The sequence below is a fragment of the Hemicordylus capensis genome, chromosome 2 (assembly GCF_027244095.1).
Source record: "Hemicordylus capensis ecotype Gifberg chromosome 2, rHemCap1.1.pri, whole genome shotgun sequence".
Lineage (NCBI taxonomy): Eukaryota > Metazoa > Chordata > Lepidosauria > Squamata > Cordylidae > Hemicordylus > Hemicordylus capensis.
In genome coordinates this window covers 427396308-427416417 of record NC_069658.1, presented here as the reverse complement: position 1 = coordinate 427416417, position 20110 = coordinate 427396308, and the positions used below count along the sequence as shown (strand labels likewise).

The following is a 20110-nucleotide window of genomic DNA, read 5'->3' as shown; positions in this document are numbered from 1 at the left end:
CATCCATACCGAGATCAACTTTGAACAACAAATATTTATGTACCACTTTTCAACAAAAGTATCCAAAGCAATTTACATAGAGAAATAATAAGTAAGTAAGTTAGTAAGTAAGTAAGTAAGATGGATCCCTGTCCCCGAAGGGCTCACAATCTAAAGCGAAACATAAGATAGACACTAGAAACGGTCACTGGAGGTACTGTGCTGGGGGGGGGGTAGGCCCAGTTACTCTCCCCCTGCTGAATAAAAAGAATCACCATGTTTAAAAGGTGCTTCATAGCCCAGTTAGCAGGGTCTAACTTTCCTTAACACTTTAAGGAAATGAGAGTGGATTCAATGACAAACATTGAATCCACTCTCACTTGCTACCAGAGAATCTACTCCCAGAACACCTCAGAAACAACAAAACCCAGTGCCCCATGGGCTTGGGGTTGGCACCCTATGTGCACTACACCACCACTCACTCTGGGCCACCCTGGTGCCCCCTAAGTGGAGTTATGGGGCTGCTGAAATACCCATTATTCCCTATTGTGAAAAAGCTTAAAGACACACAAAATTCATAAATTCTTTAAAAATCACCCCTTTCACCAATTCATTTGAAATCGGGATGGTAGCAGGCACCTATTGGAGCACTACCACCAGACCCACTCTTCTGCCCCTGAAACCCCTTTTCTGCTCTGAATCTGCCCTAAAGACATGTCATCTACAAAAATTCGCCCTTTTGCCCAATTCCTTTGAAATCTGGGTGGTAGCTTCCTTGCATCCATTGAGCACTAACACCCACCACAACCCACTCTGGGCCACCCTGGTACCACCCCCACCCCTCAGGGAGTTATAACTAAGGCTGATGAAATCTTCATTATTCCATGGGGGGGGATGCTTACAGATGCATAAACTTCAAAAATCATTTAAAAATCAGCCCTTTGTAGTAGCTTCCTTGCACCCATTGGGCACTACCACTCACCACAACCCACTCTGGGCCACCCTGGTGCCCCCCCCCCACATGTATATATAAGGCTGCTGAAATCCCCATTATTCCCTATGGGGGAAAGCTTAAAGATACACCAAAAATTCTTTAAAAATCACCCCTTTGCCCAATTTCTTTGAAATCTGGGTGGTAGCTTCCTTGCACCCATTGGGCACTACCACTCACCACAACCCACTCTGGGACACCCTGGTGCCCCCCATGTGGATATATAAGGCTGCTGATATACCCATTATTCCCTATGGGAAAAGGCTTAAAGATGTATCAACTTCAAAAATTCTTTTAAAATCACTCCTTTGCCCAATTTCTTTGAAATTTGGGTGGTAGCTTCCACCCATTGGGCACTACCATCCACCCCACCCTTTTGCCCCCAGGACCCCTTTTTTGCCCTGAATCAATTCAGATTCATATTCGGAAAATTCGGGTACAAATTGAATCTGGGATGATTCGGGAGTGGGGGGCAGATTCAGACCCCAAACAAATTGAGGGTGATTCAATTTGGGTACAAATCAAATGAAAAAATCGATTCGTGCACATCCCTAGTTCAGTCTGGGTGGCTAAATGTTTCCTGCCAGATTCCCTATTAAAACCATTCAACATGGGCTAGGCATATAAAGCTGTTCTCATTATCCCCACTGCCAGAGGCGTAACTGGGGAGAGGCAGGCAGGGCACGTGCCCTGGGCACCACTTGAGGGGGGCGCAAATATGCCCCGGTGCCCCCCCCGGCCTGCCATGCCCCCCCCCCCAAATCTAGCTACCATCATCGGGTGAGCACTCTCGGCTCCAGGCCGGGCGCAGCACTGCCTGTGCTGCCATTGGCTCGCTGTGCTGCCATTGGCTTCCTGTCCTGGTGGCACTCCCCCTCGCGCTTGTGCGAGATCTCTGTCCACTCTCCCGCCACTCACATCCGTGCACTGCTGCACACTGGCAAGAGCTGTGCAGAGTGCTGGGGAGGATCGAGGAGGAAGCAGGAAGATCCAGGCTCAGCAAGGACAGCAGCAAGCAGCAGCATGCCTTGTTGCTTCTTGAAACGGTGTCTGTCTTCTTGACCTTCTTCAATAAAGTCTAAAGCATCAAGGTGTGTGTCTGTGTTTTTGTTTTTGTTTAAAAAAATATTTAAATTTACAGGGGGAGGAGAGTTGAGGAACGGTTGGGGCAGGCGGGCCTGGGGCGTGTGTGCTGGCTTCTTCTTGGGGCTGCCTCCCTCAGCGTCAGCAGGGTGTCTTGGGGGTGGGGGGGGGCACGGGCGGCTTAGTAGAACTTACTCTCCAGTAAGTGTGCATAAGACTGTAGCCTTCTATTTGTGGGAGAATTGCTATCAGCTATGGGCTTTTTTTGGTGCAGTGGAGACAACCTTTCTGACCCCACCCACTCTTAATTTGAAGGGAAATTGGCATTTTTTCCCTAATACCTAACCTATAAAAAGCTACATCACAACGGGAGAGGACTTACAAAAACAAAATGCTCGCATTCTGTTGGTCGGTACTATTTTTTTTAAAGGTTGATTTTTTTCCAGGTAAAAGAGGTTATTAGAAAGCGTGGCCACCAGCCATGGGGAGAAAAGGGAGAAAAATCGAGTGTTTGGGGTATAGAAGATTGGCGACACTTCCAGCTCTTGCTCAGGAGTAGTCCTTTATTTTATGTGGGAAAGGGAAAATAATTCTGCCTAGGGTGACTTTGTGCTGGATGTCCGAAAATGTGGTGGAAAGAATTTGCAATGTGCAACTGGGTTTTATGCATGCTTACTTGGAAGTAAGTTCTATCAAGTTTAGTAGGGCTTACTCTCAAGTAAATGTGCATAAGACTGTGGAGGGGGCAGGATGCCGGGCTTCCCTTTCTTCTCCCTGTGCTGCTCTGCTCAGTCTGGTCTGCTGAGCTCTGTGCTCTCAAGAAGTGGGGGGAGGGTGCCAGCCAAGGCTCCCTTCCCTTTCAGGTTTCCCTTCCATTCCTTCTCCCTGTTCTGCTTCCATCAGAGGTGGGGGCGCGGTGGAGCAGCAACTGTTTTGTGCAAGAAACTTCTCCCCCCACCCCCATCTCTTCTTCCATTGCACTGCTTGATTTCACTCCTTTCCTGGAGGAATTGTCTCTCTCTGCATTGGAGGTTCTTCAGACACGTGTGCTTTGTAATGGGGCTGGTGGTGGTATGTGTAAATGGGCTGCTTGCAGATGCAGATCTCTTCCTATCCCTCCTCCCTTCCCTTTCCCCCAGTTTGGTTGAGATTTGTCGCTTTGAAATGAAATGAAAGGGTGTGCATCCTTTGGGCAGATGGGAAACACACAGTGTCTTGTCTTTTCTGCTTGCAAAATCCCTCCACCCTTAGGAGAGTGAGTTGGTGCCAGTGTGCATTTTTGCACATGTGTGAGAGAGGGAGCTATTTAGGGACAAATATCTCCCCTGGGGTTGGAAAAGAAAGAAAGAAGGACTCCCGTGCTGCTGCCGAGGTTAGAGTTAGGGTGTGTGTGTGTGTGTGTGTGTGTGTGTGTGTGTGTGTGTGTATGTGTTCTTCCTCCTACCCCACATGCTTGAATTGCTCTCTGTGTGTGAAATTTCTCTCAGTGTGCTCTCTCTCTCTCTCTCTCTCTCTCAGATTTCCTTCCCCCTATGCTTGAGTTGCTCTTTGTGTGTGTGTTCTTCCTCCTAACCCACATGCTTGAATTGTTCTCTGTATGTGAGATTTTTCTGTGTGTGTGCAGTTTCTCTCTCTCTTAGATTTCCTTCCCACTATGCTTGAGTTGCTCTCTGTGTGTGTGTGTTTTTTTCTTCTTCTTCCTACCCCACATGCTTGAATTGCTGTGTGTGAGAGAGATTTCTCTCAGTGTGTGTGTGTGGTTTCTCTCTCTCTCTCTCTCTCTCTCTCAGATTTCCTTCTACCTATGCTTGAGTTGCAGTGTGTGTGCGTTCGTCCTCCTACCCCACATGCTTGAATTGCTCTCTGTGTGAGAGATTTATCTCAGTGTGTGTGGTTTCTCTCTCTCTCTTTCTTTCAGTTATCTGAAAGATGGGTGTCAGATGTTTGGACAGGAGTGCAATTTCAGTGCTTGCCCTAGGCGCTATTTTCCCTAGATATGCCCCTGCCCACTGCTTCTGACCACATTCTTCCATTGGGGTTTCCTATTCATAATTCAGTGTGTATTGTGATGTCAAGCTGGTCAATGTCCAGACTCCATTCTTCCCTCCCGCCTTTTTCCAATTTGGGGTACTGGTGTTACATTGGTGGTGAGCATTGGTGGTGAGCACAGGCAAACGCAATTTGGAAGCAACAGTATGCTACATTAAGTTCTTGTCTATGAAGAGACAACTGACTTCCAACTCTGGTTGTGTCTTTCTATGGATTGTCTGGAAGTGAAATTCACCATCTATCTTTCCCTGATACCTGAAGCATGCATTTGCAAAAATATATGGGTGGCTGTGTAGGAGTGTGCATGCTTGGGACATCAACATAGATTACTTCACATATGGCGTATATACAGACCAGGGTTCTATATCATTTAATTACCCATCTCCTTGTTGCAAGCAAAACTTTCCTCTTTAAATTATCTGTGACAAGACTTGGATGATTATTTTGCCTTGTATTACAATCAGTAACTTTCAGATTATGCCATGGTTTTAAGAGCTGTTTCTCTATCAATTTTAATCTGTTGAGTTGCGCAGCAAAGGGCAATTATTTCTTAATTAATTGAGTAATTTGGTAATTACCAAAATATCTTACTTGCCTCGTAGGATCTCAAAAGAAGATAATGCTTAATGAAAGTTGAGGTATAGTTATTTGAGGTATAGTTATTGAGGTATAGTTATTGAGGTATAGTTATTGAGGTATAGTTATACTTCTTCCCTCTTTCTCTTTGGTGTAAATTTGGAGAGAGATGTTAACAGTGATAGTGATTAGGCTTGTGCATTTTGATTCGGGTACAAAAACATTTTGTGCCTGAAAATGGCAATTTGGGAGGTTTTGTAACCAAAACAAAATCAAGAGTTAAAAAACAGAGATTTTTATTTCCAAATTGAAATAACTGTGTTTCGGAGAGAATGCTTTGTTCTTTGGAAAAGCGTTGCAATTGAAATTGACTTCTCTGACTCTCTCCACTCCAGCTGAGGCACTGAGTGATTAGCAGAAGATAAAATATGCAAAAAGCTGTTGAGCATGAATAGTTTAGTTAAGAGTTGTACTCAGTGTGATTGAAATGCAAACTGACCTTGCAAAGGGATTTGGAAGACAGCATTTTGAGACAGAAATACCCAAATATCTTTGGGAGCTCAATGCAATTCCAAAGCTCTTGTTAAAAGCCACAGTATAAATTGTGTGGAGAAGCTTTTCAAGAAGCTGGTTAGGAAAGTTTTGAAATTACACAGGTGTTTCTTTCCAAAGGTTTAGAAGGAATCTCTTGACTTGTTCAGGGCTCTTTTGAAGAGCTATTTTGTTTTTCTTCTGATTTTTATGAGTTATAGTGGTGTCTAAGTTTTGATGACCAAGTTGAGCAGTCTAATGTAATTTAGGCCACAATGTAATTTGGTGGAACATGATGTCTAAGCCAGTGGTTCACAACTTTTGCCATTGCAGGGTCAGGTCATCCACATGGGACTACAGGAGACAAAAGGAGGGGGGTGGGGAATACCCCTGTCAATCTATTGACATCTGCAGGAATCTTAGTTGTTTCTCTCTTTCTTGTAACCATGATCCATGGTTTTGCACTTTCTTAAATGCAGTGATGATAAATCTCAACAATTCTGAACAGTAGGCTGATTTGTTTGGGCTATGGCTCACTCCAGTTCAGTTAAATGAACATTTGAAGCTGTTCCGTAGTATCAAGGCAGTTCATTGGTCTATCTTGCTAACTCAAGTGACCTGTGGTCACTGTTCCATGGGGAGGGAGTGGTTTTATTGCAAGATTGCTTGAATCCACAAATAGGTTGTGCTGCTGTTCTAGTGCCACAGGGACAGGCTCACACACGCTGCAAAATTCTCAAATAACTGTGCCAAAAAATTGTTGTTCATCATTCTCTTCACTCTTTCAACTTGTTTATGTGGGGCTTCAGGGGCAAAACAGTGGGTTGGGTGGCAGTGCCCCAAGGGTGGTGCACCCAGATTCCAAATAGGGCAAAGGGCTGATTTCTTAGGAATCTTTGAGGTTTACAGCAGCAGGGGGAAAGATGAAAGCATTTTTCCTATACATGCTTTTTATCATAATCTGCTTCGCCTTCTTTCATGTAAAGCCCCATCTCCAACCATTCAGTCACCACCTGTGCTTCTTTAGCAGGATGCATCATGAGGGCAACCAAATCAGTCTGCCTTCCAAACACTGGCCACCTTCAGATGTAATGTGGAACCGCAGGTACAATGGACCCACAGTTCCGCACCCCTCCCCATGTGCTCCCATCCGCCTTCGGACGTAATTGTGAGCTCCGTCTCTGCAGTCTCTCTGACTGCAGAGAGAAGGGGGAACTGGCTGATGGGGCTTCTTGCTTTAATGAAGGACAGAGCCATCAGCCAAAAGCAGCCCTAGCAAGGGAGATTCCTCCCACAAGTCCAGTTGCAGAAGGAGGAGACTGCAGTGCCGGCATTCAGATGTAATGCTGGCACCATGGAACCAGAGGTCCAGGCAACAGAACTTACTACAAACTGAAGGTACAAAAGACAGTTCAGGGAGGGAAACCATGGATCTATTTCTTTACAGAACTGTGGTTGCCCGCATTTAGACATACAGTTTATGAAACTGGAGGTCTCATCACCTCCAGGTTTCATGTTATGTGCGAATGTCGCCAGTGACATAGCTAGTTTATTCCAGAGCCTGGACTTCATGTCTTACGGGGCAATTGTGAGAGCCATTTTCTCTCCTCACCACCATTTGCTTCCCTGTGCCTCCTCAAGTGCTGCCTAGCCTGCCCTGCACAGTCCATGCCTGCAGCTGTGGCCACCTGTAGCAGCCTTCTAAAAGCCCCAATAGGGGATTGCTAAATGTTCAAAATTTAAATATTAATGAGCAAAGGGCTAATAAGCATGCTCACCTTTGTTTCTGGAAGGTGGGCGGTGCTTGTACCACCCTGAGAACTAGTCCGATAAGGATAAGGCTGATGGACTGCTTAGGCAGCCAACAGAATGGCCAGAGGGGGAAGACTTTTTGATTCATGGTGTCAATTGAAGACAATCATCTGGAGTGCACCAAAGTCCGGAGTGCTCTGGACGGGCCAGCTCAGGGAGGCAGCTATGGGCTGATCCAAAAGGTAATTGCATTTTAACTTGACAAAGATACTACTACACGCCTGCTGCTTCCTCCCCCACCAGGTCCGTCTGGAGCGCTCCAAAGTCTGGAGAGCTCTGGACGGCCCGGCTGGGAGAGGCAGCAGCAGGCTGTTCTCCAGGCAGCATATTTGCTCCACCGCCCACTGCTTCCTCCCCCGCCAGGCTATTGTGACCCATGCAGAGGAGAAGAGAGCAGGGAGAGAGTGACTGCTAATAAAAGGAGCAAAAACTAAAACAAACATTCTCTTTGATAGGTTTCCTAAATTGCTCCCCTTTCCCCACTTAAATCCCACAAAATCAGCCAAACTCCATGTATTCAGCTTTGATTGCTATACAAGATGTGCTCCAGGCTTGAGAAAAGGTCTGGCTCTTGCTACTCCTTCTTTCTCTCTCTCCTTTTCCAAAAATCATGTTGCCTCCAAGCTGGAGTGGTCAGCCATAGCAAACACATTTCAGTGCAGTCCTCTCCTTGCATTTTGGGTTTATCTTCTTGTTTCCTTCCCTGCCCACCCACCCCACATGGCCTGTACTGTCATCTTGCCTTGGATAGTGTTACCAAGTCTTGTCTGTCAGCTATTAGCAATAACATCCCTTTTGACTAAACACCCACTTGGGTTCAAAGAACAGAAAAGCTACCTTTGGAACTATTTGGTCAGAATAAGTAGTGAAAACTTCTATGGTAAAATGGGCTCAGGACTTTGGTTATAATATTGACTTGGAGAAATGGGGAAAGCTATGGATAAAAGACATGAAATATACTGCCTGTTCTAGTTTAAAGGAAAATAATCTCAAGATGATGTACAGATGGCACTTAACTCCCAAGAAGTTGGCCTTAATCTACAAGAACATGTCAAATGTTGGAAGTATAAAAAAGAGGAGGGTTCCTATATACATTTACGGTGGACTTGTAAAAAGTCTAAAGGCTATTGGAATTTAATTTATAATGAGCTCAAAAAAGTGTTTAAAATGACTTTTCCCAAGAGCCAAGAAACAATACTATTAGGTATTGACAACAATGCATTGCCGAGGAAATAATGGGTCCTCTTTGTGTATCTGACAGCAGCAGCAAGACTGACATTTGCTCACAAATGGAAAGACAGTCATTGCCCGAGTAAAGAGGATTGGATACTTAAAGTATTAGAATTGGCAGAAATGGCAAAATTAACAGCATTATTAAGAAATAAACTTGAAGTATTTAAAAGGGATTGGGACCCTCTTCTTGTTTATCTAAAAACACATTATAAAATGGATTTTTATCAGGCCTTCGAGGGGTAATAACAAATGCTTTAAAAATGTCCCAGAGTTGATTTCTGTATGATTTATCGGGGGGAGAATGATGAAACTACAGGCAAGACCTGGATATTGTTACTGACACTTGTTTCAATGATGAGATGGAAGTCCTTATGTGCTCTTTCTCCTTTTTCTGTTTGTATGTTTGTTTGTTTGTTTGTTTTATTTGTGCTTTCCTTTTTGTGTTGTGGAAAAATGGAATAATTTTTTTTTTAATTGGAAAAAGTTGGAAATGTAGTCAGGAGGTCCTGGAAGCCAAATTTAGGCTGATCAGTAGCATATTGGAGTCCAGGACCCTCAAGTGACAAGTGATGATGTTCTAAACTGCCTGGAAAAACTGAAAACTAGCAAATCACCAGGGCCGGGTGGCATCCATCCTCAAAGATGATGGATCATAAAGGATGGATTCCTTCAAGAATCCTCAAAGAACTCAAATGTGAAATTGCCGACCTCCTTGCTAAAATATATAACTTATCCCTACAATCAGGCTCTGTACCAGAGGACTGGACAGTAGCCAATGTAACACTGATGTTCATAAAGAGATCGGGGGTGATCTGGGAAATTACAGGCCGGTTAGCTTAACATCCATTGCCGGAAAATTGATGGAAGGCATCCTCAAGGATAAAATTGTAAAGCACATAGAAGAACAGGCCCTGCTGGCAGGGAACCAGCATGGCTTCTGCAAAGAAAAATCGTGCCTCACAAACCTTTTGGAGTTCTTTGAGAGTGTCAAGTGATCCAGTTGACATAGTATACCTGGAATTCCAAAAAGCGTTTGACAAAGTTCCTCATCAAAGACTCCTGAGAAAACTTAGCAGTCACGGCATAAGGGAACAAGTACATGTGTGGATTGCTAAATGGTTGAAAGACAGGAAACAGAGGGTAGGTATAAATGGAGAGTTTTCACAATGGAGGGAAGTAAGAAGTGGAGTCCCCCAGGGATCTATACTGGGACCGGTGCTTTTTAATTTATTCATAAATGATCTAGAGCTAGGGGTAAGCAGCAAGGTGGCCAAATTTGCAGATGATACCAAACTCTTTTGGGTAGTGAAATCCAAAAGAGATTGTGAGGAGCTCCAAAATGATCTCTCCAAACTGGGGAAGAGGGTGGCAAAATGGCAAATGTGGTTCAATGTTGGCAAGTGTAAAGTGATGCACATTGGGACAAAAAAACCCAACTTCAAGTATATGTTGATGGGAACTGAACTGACGGTGACTGACCAGGAGAGGGATCCATCCTGGGGTCATGGTGGACAGCTCATTGAAAGTGTCGACTCAATGTGCGGCAGCTGTGGAAAAGGCCAATTCAATGCTAGGGATCATTAGAAAGGGGATTGGAAACAAAACTGCTAATATTATAATGCCCTTATACAAAACTATGGTGCGACCACACTTGGAGTACTGCGTACAATTCTGGTCACCACATCTTAAAAAGGACATTGTTGAACTGGAGAAGGTACAGAAGAGGGCAACCAAGATGATCAGGGGCCTATAGCTCTTTTCTTATGAGGCAAGACTACAACACCTGGGGCTTTTTAGTTTAGAAAAAAGACTACTGCGAGGAGACATAATAGAGGTCTATAAAATCATGCATGGTGTGGAGAAAGTGGAGAGAGAAAAATTATTTTCCCTCTCAAATAACACTAGAACCAGGGGTCACTCCATGAAATTGATTGCCAGGAGGTCTAGGACCAACAAACAGAAGTACTTTTTCACACAACGTGTGATCCACTTATGGAACTCTCTGCCACAGGATGTGGTGACAGCCAATAACCTGGATGGCTTTAAGATGGGTTTGGATGACTTCATGGATGAGAGGTCTATCAATGGCTACTAGTCGGAGGGCTGTGGGCCACCTCCAGCCTCAAAGACAGGATGCCTCTTAGTACCAGTTGCAGTGGAGTAACAGCAGGAGAGAAGGCACGCCCTCAACTCCCGTCTGTGGCTTTCAGTGGCATCTGGTGGGCCACTGTGTGAAACAGGATGCTGGACTATATGGACCTTGGGCCTGATCCAGCAGGGCTGTTCTTATGACATCATACATTAGCTCTGATTTTGATGAGCAACAGTCTCCAATCACTGCCATCTAGAATCTGTCTAAAAAGTAGGAGCGGAGCCACTGAAAAACAATGCCTCCCACCCCCAACACTCTCAGATGTTCCAGAAGGATACCATGGTTGACAGTATTGAAAGCCTCCGAGAGGTCCAAAAGGACCAACAGAGTCACACTTCCTCTGTCAATTCCCAATTGGAGATCATCCATCTGGCCAACCAAGGCAGTCTCCACCCCATAGCCCGCCCGAAAACCAGTTTGAAATGGGTCTTGATAAATCATTTTCCTCCACGACCTTCTGAAACTGAGAGGCCACCACTCTCTCAATTACCTTGCCCAGCCATGGGAGGTTGGAGACAGGCCTATAGTTGCTCAACTCTGAGGAATCTAATCCAGGCTTCTTTAAAATAGATCTAATAATTGGCTCCTTAAGACAAGGAAACATCACCCCAAGCAGCTTGTCCACATCCTCAGGAGTCACAAACTGAAACCAATCCAGCCAAACCACATAAGAGGAGTTGCTGGACACCTCCAATTCAGACACTGCAGCAATTGTGGAGTCTTCATCTAAGTGGGCCTGAATACGAGATATTTTATCTGCAAAAAAACTCATTAAACACATCACAGCGGGAAACTGATGGCTCCAAATTAGGATGCGGGGGGCACATACTAGCCCCCTCGCAGCTCTGAACAACTCCGCTGGATGTGATCTCGCAGATGCAATATGGGCAGAAAAGAACTGCTTCTTTGCCTCACATATTTCCTGAACATAGGACCCCTGTGACCTGAGCATAGATCTTTAGATGTGCTCTATGTCATAATTTGTCGGATTCGAATTGAGTCTTTCTCCACTTGTGCTCCAGTCGCTTACCTTGCTCCTTCTTCCCCCGTAGTTCTTCTGTATACCAAGGGGCCAATTTCAAAGCAGATCGCAGGGGACGCTTAGGAACAATCGTGTCTACTGCCCTGGTGAGCATGTTATTCCAGTTCTCCACCAGGGCATCAACAGGATCATTGACAAAGCAAATATTAAATCCCACCAAGATTTTTTTGAATCCTATTGGATCCAATAACCTCTTCAGGAGGACCATTCTAATAGGCCCCTCACCCCTGCAGAGGTGGAAAGTGGTTGTAAATCTAACTTTAACCAGATGGTGGTCCGTCCATGACAATGGAGGAATCAAAGGACTCCCCACCCACTGAACAGAGCAAAAGACCTGATCAGAGCAAAAGACCAAACCAAGTGTGTGACCTGCAATGTGCATCAGGTCCAGAGACCCCTTGGGATAGGCCCATAGTTGTCATGGCCGCTATGAACTCCTGAGCAGCTCTGGACAAGTTCGTCTCAAAATGAACATTGAAGTCTCCCAGTACCAAAAGTCTGGGAGACTCCAACACAAGTTCCATGACCATGGATGATCTCCAATTGGGAATTGACAGAGGGAGTGTGACTCTGTTGGTCTTTTTGGATCTCTCGGTGGCTTTTGATGCTATTGACCATAGTATCCTTCTGTAACGTATGAGGGGATTCAGGGTGGGAGGCACTGCTTTGCAGTAGTTCCGCTCCTACCTCATGGGCAGATTCCAGATGATGTCACTTGGTTCAAAACAAGAGCTCCAGTTTGGAGTCCCACAAGGCTCCATACTGTCTCCAGTGCTTTTTAACATCTACATGAAACTGTTGGGTGAGCTCATCAGAGGATTTGGTATAGGGTATTATCAATATGCTGATGACACCCACATCTATTTCTCCATGTCAACATCATCGGGGAAGGCATAACCCCCGTAAATGCCTGCCTGAGACTGAATCCAGATAAGACAGAGGTACTTATTGTGCGGGGTCAAAACTCAGGAGACGATTATGATCTGCCGGTTCTAGATGGGGTCACGCTTCACCAGAAGGAACAGGTACACAATCTGGGGGTGCTTCTGGATCTGATCCTCTCCTTGGTGTCCCAGGTTGAGGTGGTGGCCAGAGGTGCCTTCTATCAGCTTCAGCTGATACGCCAGCTGTGTCAATTTCTTGAGATGAACAACCTCAAAACAGTGGTACATCTGCTGGTAACCTCTAGGCTGGATTACTGCAATGCACTCTATGTGGAGGGCTGTGTTTGTACGTAGTCTGGAAACTACAGTTGGTTCAGAACATAGCAGCCAGGTTAGTCTCCGGGTCATCTAGCAGAGACCATATTACTCCTGTGTTGAAGGAATTGCACTGACTGCCGATATGTTTCTGGGCAAAATACAAGGTGCTGGTCATCACCTATAAAGCCCTAAACAGCTTAGGCCCTCGGTATTTAAGAGAACGTCTTCTTCACCATGAGCCCCACCGCCTGCTAAGATCATCTGGAGAGGTCTGCCAGCAGCTGCAGCCAACTCATCTGGCAGCTACTCGGGAACGAGCCTTCTCCATTGCAGAAACTGGACTTTGGAATGCACTCCTTGTTGAAATAAGAGCCTCCCCACCACCACTCGGCAAAATGGCGCCTTGAAGTAAGGTCTGCAAAGACCTTTCTCTCTCCCACGGTCTATAAATTTTCAGCTGACAAGATTGAATACAGAAGGAAGAGCTGGTTCCCCTCGGCTTGGGGGTAGCCTGGAAGCTTTTAGGGTCTGATAAAGATCTTGGAAGTTTTTTGGGCGATCCCAGAAGGGAGAACTTGCATTTCAAGAGGTTTGCCTGCTGTAATCTGACTCACTTTTCCCCCGTCTCTTGAGCTCCTCTTTCCATCTTCATTTGACCCTTCTTAATTAAGATCTAATTAGAGACATCAACATAGACTTAATTACTCACTTCCAAACAACTTTTTTTAATACTCCCAGTGACTTTGATTCTTTGGCTTCTGGTTCTTTATCTGAATGCCTAATTGCAGTAATTCTGTAATAAAGGACCACAGTGACAGATTCATGACTATTTTATAGTCTATTTTATATGACTATTTTATAGTCTCGTTTAGTCTAATTTCTATTTAGTCTATATCTCGTTTAGTCTAGTCTATTTTATATGACTATTTTATAGTCTCGTTTCACTCCCTGTGAAGGTTTGGCATTCTGCCCTCCTGTTTTTTCTTTCAAAAGCTTTGGATAGTTGCCGCTCACCGGTTGTTCTGGTTTTTCCTTTCCTTTTTGGTTTATTTCCCTGCATTAGCTTGATTATTTCTGGTTGAATATTGATTGGAGTCAGTTAGTGGGAGTCTGTGGGTCTATTTACATTTGACAAGTAAATAATTAACAGCTTTCAAGATGTAGGCAAACTGAGTCAATAGCTCCTGCAAATTTGCAGAGTAATTGGGGCTCCTTTCTGTACTTTGTTGTTTCTTTCACATTATAATATAGACTTCACCCAGACTTCAAAGGGCTCAATGCAAATACATTGAGGGATGAGGGACGGCCCCAAGCTCTGCCAATAATATGGAGGGAAATGTGTCCTATAGGGAACAAGCGATATTTGCTTCCAAAATGGGACATCCCGTATAATACAGGATTGTTGGCAACACTAGCTCTGAACCTGCAAATATATCCACCCCACCCCCCAAAAGCATGGTGATGGGGAGTGGATTTAGGTCAGGGAATCCGCACTGGGCCTGGAGTTAAACCCTTTTCATGCCTCAGAAGCAAGCCATATCCACTTCCACAGCAGTCCTTTAAAAAGGCAAGAATCATCCGGAGTTTCAGCCATCATGGAACGCCAACATCACATCATGTTGATGTCACTTGCTGGATGAGGATGAGGATGGTAATAAACAACTGTATCTGTTAGCCGCCTCATAGCAATAGCACTTACATTTATATACCGCTCTATAGCCGGAGCTCTCTAAGTGGTTTACAATGATTTAGCATATTACCCCCAACATTCTGGGTACTCATTTTACTGACCTCGGAAGGATGGAAGGCTGAGTCAGCCTTGAGCCCCTGGTCAGGATCGAACTTGTAACCTTCTGGTTACAGGGTGGCAGTTTTACCACTGTGCCACCAGGGGCTCATAACAAATTATTCTCTGGGCAGTTGGATGACACAGCATGGATGTCAGGAACTAACCTGCAATGGATTCCAGGTGTGTCTTCTGGTTTCAGTTTGGAAACAGAACAGAAGTGAGCTTCTCTTTTCTGAGTCACTCTTCTGTGCTTACAGCAGTTTGCATGTGGAAGTGGCTGCTGCTGAACTTATTCTCACTCAGCAGGCTGAAAGTAGCTCCACCCTTCCAAGCAGGGCCAGGCCCAGCCCAACAGAAAGTACACTGTGTGTAAAGCTAAGGGTTTGATCATTACAAGACCAGACTGATGTACTGTTTCATTTCCAAATAGATGTAGTTTCTGGTGAAACTCCCTCTGGATCTCTTGTCCAGTTCTTCCCCACCAGCCTCAGCAGAACCTCTTCAAACCCTGAGGTCCCATATTCCCTATAAAAATGTGTCTCAAGATTATAACATTCATTCCAGAGCAATGTAATGCCCAAGAAAAGCAGAAGATTCTTCTCAGATTCAAATTTACTATGTTTTAAATTTGCCATATATGATCATTATACAATAAAATGAATAATGTTTGAAGCTGAAATCCTACAAATTTCAAACTGTTTTTACTTCCCTTTTGCAAGCTCATTAATAGAAAATTATATTACATATATATTTAATTTCTTGAACTTTCCTAGAAATGTAATCTATGCAAAATGACCTTGCCCAGTCAATGACTGGCCTCACCTAATAGTTTATTTATATTCCACTATTTATTAAAAATGTGCCTGGGTATATGGATGCTTGGTTGCTGCCTGCTCAGAGCGAGGACAACTGTTCCAGTTGACCATGCTTGATGAGTTAGGACAGTTTCCACCTCTGCCTTGCAGAGCACTTTTGAACCTGCCTTCTGCTATCAGTGTGCATGTGTGAAAAATAAAAATCGTGTTTTAACTATGCTTGTATCAGATTTTTAAACTGGTTGATAGCTCTGCTGGAAAATGGCTTTATTGCAATCACATTTCAACCTTGCTACCAATTTAACATCATCTAACACAAAACAGATGCATTCTGCCTGGAAGCATTTTTAGTCCTCCACTCACAATGTTTCCCATAGAGTTGACTTGCCCTGCTATTGTATTTCTCCTCCCACATCACATCTAGTTTTGTTCTGGCACATGGTCAGCTTGGGGTCTCCAAAGAGTGTTTGGTGAAGAAGGCTCCAGATTAAGCAGCAATTTTCAAAGCTTCTAACCAGGACTGGTTGAACCCAGTAGATAGTACAGGTGGCTGCCTGGGGCAGTAGAACCCTTAAGGCTTCCAGGCCAGTTCAGTTCAGTTCAGTTCAGAAAATCATCTAAGGGTACCCACAGTTCCTTCCTTGGAAAATCACTGGTTTTCCCAAATGCAGCTTCATTTTTCTACTCCATACACAGCAGGGATGTGCATGGAACTGGTTTAGAGGCCATTTATGGTACCTTTTAATGGTACTCCCAAATCTGGCTCATCAGCCCCCTTTCCCTGTTCCATCCAAGTAACTTGACACTTTTGCTCCATTCCTATGTATTAGGGATGTGCACAGAACCGGACAAGGGAAGTTTGAAGGTGTGTGTGGGGGGTGACTTTAAGGGTGGGGGAGGGTGCACTTACCCCTCCCTCTGCTTCCCCCCCTCCCCACGGCGCTCCATTAGCAAAGGGTCCGTTGGGGTGGTGGCCTACCTCATTGCATCGTCGGCTGAAGTACCCAATGCGCCTGCTAAAAAAAAAGGCAGATAGATGGAAATGAAATAATTTCACAGCTAAATAGAAACACATGCTTCTAGCCATAAACAAACAAACAAACAAACAACAACTTTGTTTGCAGACCTATGACAATTGTTCTCTGGGTGACTCGCAAGAATAAAATAGTGATTGAATAAAACTTACAATTAAAAGCACATTAAAACAAAAGAAAGTAATTATAAAATACAAAAATATTTTGTATATAAAAATAACATTTTTAAAGCATTATTTTTAATGGGTGAGTTTATTGAGTTCCTAATATAGAGATTTTATTTATTTATTTGATTTTTATACTGCCCACTACCGATGTCACTAGGCGATTTACAGCATAAAACCAAGAATAAAACAAACCAAAAATTTAACAGTTAACATCTATAAAAACCAGATTAAAATATCCATTAACACACCATCTAACTAAAAAGCTTGGCTGTAGAGATGTGTCTTCAGTTGTTTCCTAAAAGCCACAAGGAATGGAGCAACTCTAATCTCAGCAAGAAATGCATTCCACAGTCCTGGAGCAACTACAGAGGAGACACGCCTTTGAGTCATCACCAGATGAGCTGGCGGCACCCTCAGACCTCCCTAAACCTCCCTAAAGATCTTAATAGGTGGTGGCATTCATAATTAAGAAGGCATTATCTTATATACCATGGGCCCAAGCCATTAAGGGCTTTATAGGTAATAGCCAGCACTTTGTATTTTGCCCGGAAACCTATTGGTAAAGAGTGTAGATCTTTTAAAATCAGAGTAATGTGGTCTATGGGGCAACCCAGAGACCAATTTGGCAGCAGCATTCTGTACCAATTGCAAGATGGTGATGGGCTAACAGCCTAATCATCAAGCTCCTGCCTGTACTTGGGCATTCCTCCTCCCCAGGCATGCCATCCAATGGGATGACCCCATCTGGGGGAGGAAAAGACTACAGAAAAGTCCCAGCAGCAAGAGCCCCCCTGAGGAAGGAGGAGGGGAGATTAAGGAAGAAGAAACAGCTAAGGATTGAAAACTTCCTCCCTGCAACTGAGGCAGTGCTGGGTGACTCATTTGCTGTGAGTACCAAGAACAGATTCACAGCCCTGACCACAGAAGCCTCCAGCCCCACTGACAGGCAGACTCACCAGGAGACAGATAGCAAACAATCCACCTTAAAATCATCTCACCGGAGGGATGAGGAGGGAACCTCCTCAAGGCAAGGGGGCTGAAGCTCAATAGTCGTGCAAGCACCTCACTCTCAGTCTGACCTTGTTACCCAGCAGCTGAGCGACACATGTCTTATCTCCGCAGAAAGTTTGTTTTTAATTTTAAGGCGCCTGGACGAAATTGGGGGATGAATAGAGACTTTAACACAGGCTTTTGCCCAATTCTCAGCTAGGACCCAGCAAGGAGTTAACAACTCAGCTGATGTCAGCCCCGAGTCAGCCCTCCCTTCTTTCTTGTCATCCACCATACCGTATTGGGCTTATCCAGAGGCAGATGGATTAAGCAAGGGAAAGCTGCAAAGAACCTTGCAAGCCCATCAGATCCTTATCCACTTTCCCAGAAAGGATTCACATTTATGGGCTAACAAAAAAAAGATACTCACCTCCCTCTCGGAACTCCTAAATCAACAAATCTTCTCTTCCGAGATGGAGCATTCTCGCTTTTTGCCAATTCAGATGGACTTCAAAAGGCTATTCTTAATGTTCAAGACAGCAAGGGTGCCAACTCAGTTATTTCACTCAGGCCAGCATTTGAGACAATTCAACATCACTTCGCATCATGTTTTTAAAGATCTCAGCTCCAGGTCACTAATTAAGGGCCCTATAAACATCAGTAGCAAAAAATCCTGAATCTTACATTAAAAATAAACTGCCCCCTCTGAACTATGACAGTGCCTCACTAACTGAAGTTCAGAAATGTTTACTCAAGGTCACATAACCAAAACAAGTTTTTTACCCAAGACAAGTCACAGCCGACTCTCTCTGCAGAGTTGGCTAACTCTCAGCCCTGCAGACAAGATGATTTGCTACAACTAAAGAGTAAACTTGATGCACTCCTGAAGAGACTGAGTCCAAAAAGACACAGAGCTGGCCACTCAGTCTCAGACCCTGAAACCAACCAGGAGATATCAATAGAAATTCAAATAAATCACCCCCTAAATCACCCCCAAAAAGACTCTTAAAAGCGGATGCAGAAGATTTTGCAACTGATTCAGAGTCTGAAACAGACCTGGAAAGTGATTGTGACCGAGAACAATCTTCCAGGCACTTCCCTGTCTCTAACAATTGTCCTAGCATATTCAGGGCAGAGGACCCAGCAACAACTGACATATGCCCAGGAGTGTTGCTGTCCACGGATCCACACTTTGATAGTGTCACTGCCCTCCTCGCTCCAGAAAGACTGCCTATGCCACAAAACTCCTAAGTCCTTGCTATGACTTCTTCTGAAATGGAGGAGTTGGCCTCAGGGTTGGAGGTCCCGATCCCTACAACCATCTTGGCAACCAATGAGAATGAGGGACAAAGCTCCCTAGCTATCCTACCACCTACAGAGCCTTCATATCATCCCTCTGCTGACTTAAGGGATGCATCACCTGAAGTACAAGAGCTGGGATCTGACATGCCCTTGTTCAGTGATGACCAACTGAAGACTACGGACATGCTAGACAATCCCCAAGGATTGATGTCTATCCAGGTCCCCACTGCTGTCCTTCCTGACATGAGATCCCAGACCATCTCGGAAGCCCCAGAAGACACTATCACACAGGATTTAGGACCAGGAACCTCCTTGGGTGATGCAGACCCAAGATATGCCACCAGAGTTTGGGAGCACTCTAGACTCTCCTATCATCCTGAATGGACCCAGGACAGCCAGTTTAAGAGACAGACGCAACGGGGGAGTGTCCAAGAACTTTAAAATGCTCCACTTGCTACCCAATGACATCCAGTAGACCAACATAAAGTTGGATTTTTATCTTGGAATCTGGCAGGCTGGTTTTCCTGTCTCAGACTCCTCCTTCAGAGACTTTCTTTCCATGATATTATTCTGATTCAGAAATCATGGACAACCAAGGATTTACTACTCAATGGCTTCCTTTCCTATACAGTTGGTGCTGTACCTGGGGCTGGACATGGCAGATACAAGGATGGCCTGGGTGTGCTTGTTGCTACTTCTCTGCGTGCATCTTTGAAATTGCTTCCTTCACTCAAGCAATATGCGATGGCAGTTCTGGTCCAATTCAGCCAATGCAAATTGCTGATAATAAATATCTATCTCCCTCCCCAGTGTAGGAAGTTACAGGTTAGATCCATGTGAACTGAACTTGAAAATTATGTAGCAGATCACTCCACTCCTAATGCATACGTGGTGGAGGGTGGTGACTTAAATGCCAGGTTGGGTCCTGACGATCACACTTTGTACACTCAACTGTGGGCCTATCCACCCAGCCTCGAGGCTGACGGGCTCCCTCTCACTCATCTTTCTAAGAACCAAAGGTCAAATTATGCAGAATCAGAATCTTTGATTTTCTTTGAGTCAAATGACCACCAGACTTAATATCTCCATTCTGAATGGCTTGCTTGAAAATGACCATCCCGCCAAATTTACCTATCTTGCCGGCTCCAGAATGAATCTGATTGACTACTTTATTACCTCAGGGAACCTGCTTCCTTTCATGGATTTGAGGTTGTCCCCAAATTTGACAGCAATCACCTTCCCATTTCGCTACTTCTGAAACCTTTCATCTATCAGTGCCACATGGAGAACCACTATAATTCCTCTATATCCCTGGCAGATAGTGCATATTGGACATCACAACTGGATCAAGCGTTGAGAGAGC

At 44.6% G+C, this 20110-nt stretch overlaps 1 protein-coding gene across 1 annotated transcript in view; it reads right to left on the bottom strand.

Moving 5' to 3' along the window:
* The window catches only part of LOC128346556 (17-beta-hydroxysteroid dehydrogenase type 6-like), a 41537-nt gene extending 26803 nt beyond the window's left edge, over positions 1 to 14734 (bottom strand). The window contains exon 1 of the mRNA XM_053299985.1: positions 14604 to 14734. The gene's annotated coding sequence lies outside the window, so the exon portion shown is untranslated. The remainder of the gene's footprint in view (positions 1 to 14603) is intronic.
* Between the last annotated feature and the right edge of the window lie 5376 nt (positions 14735 to 20110).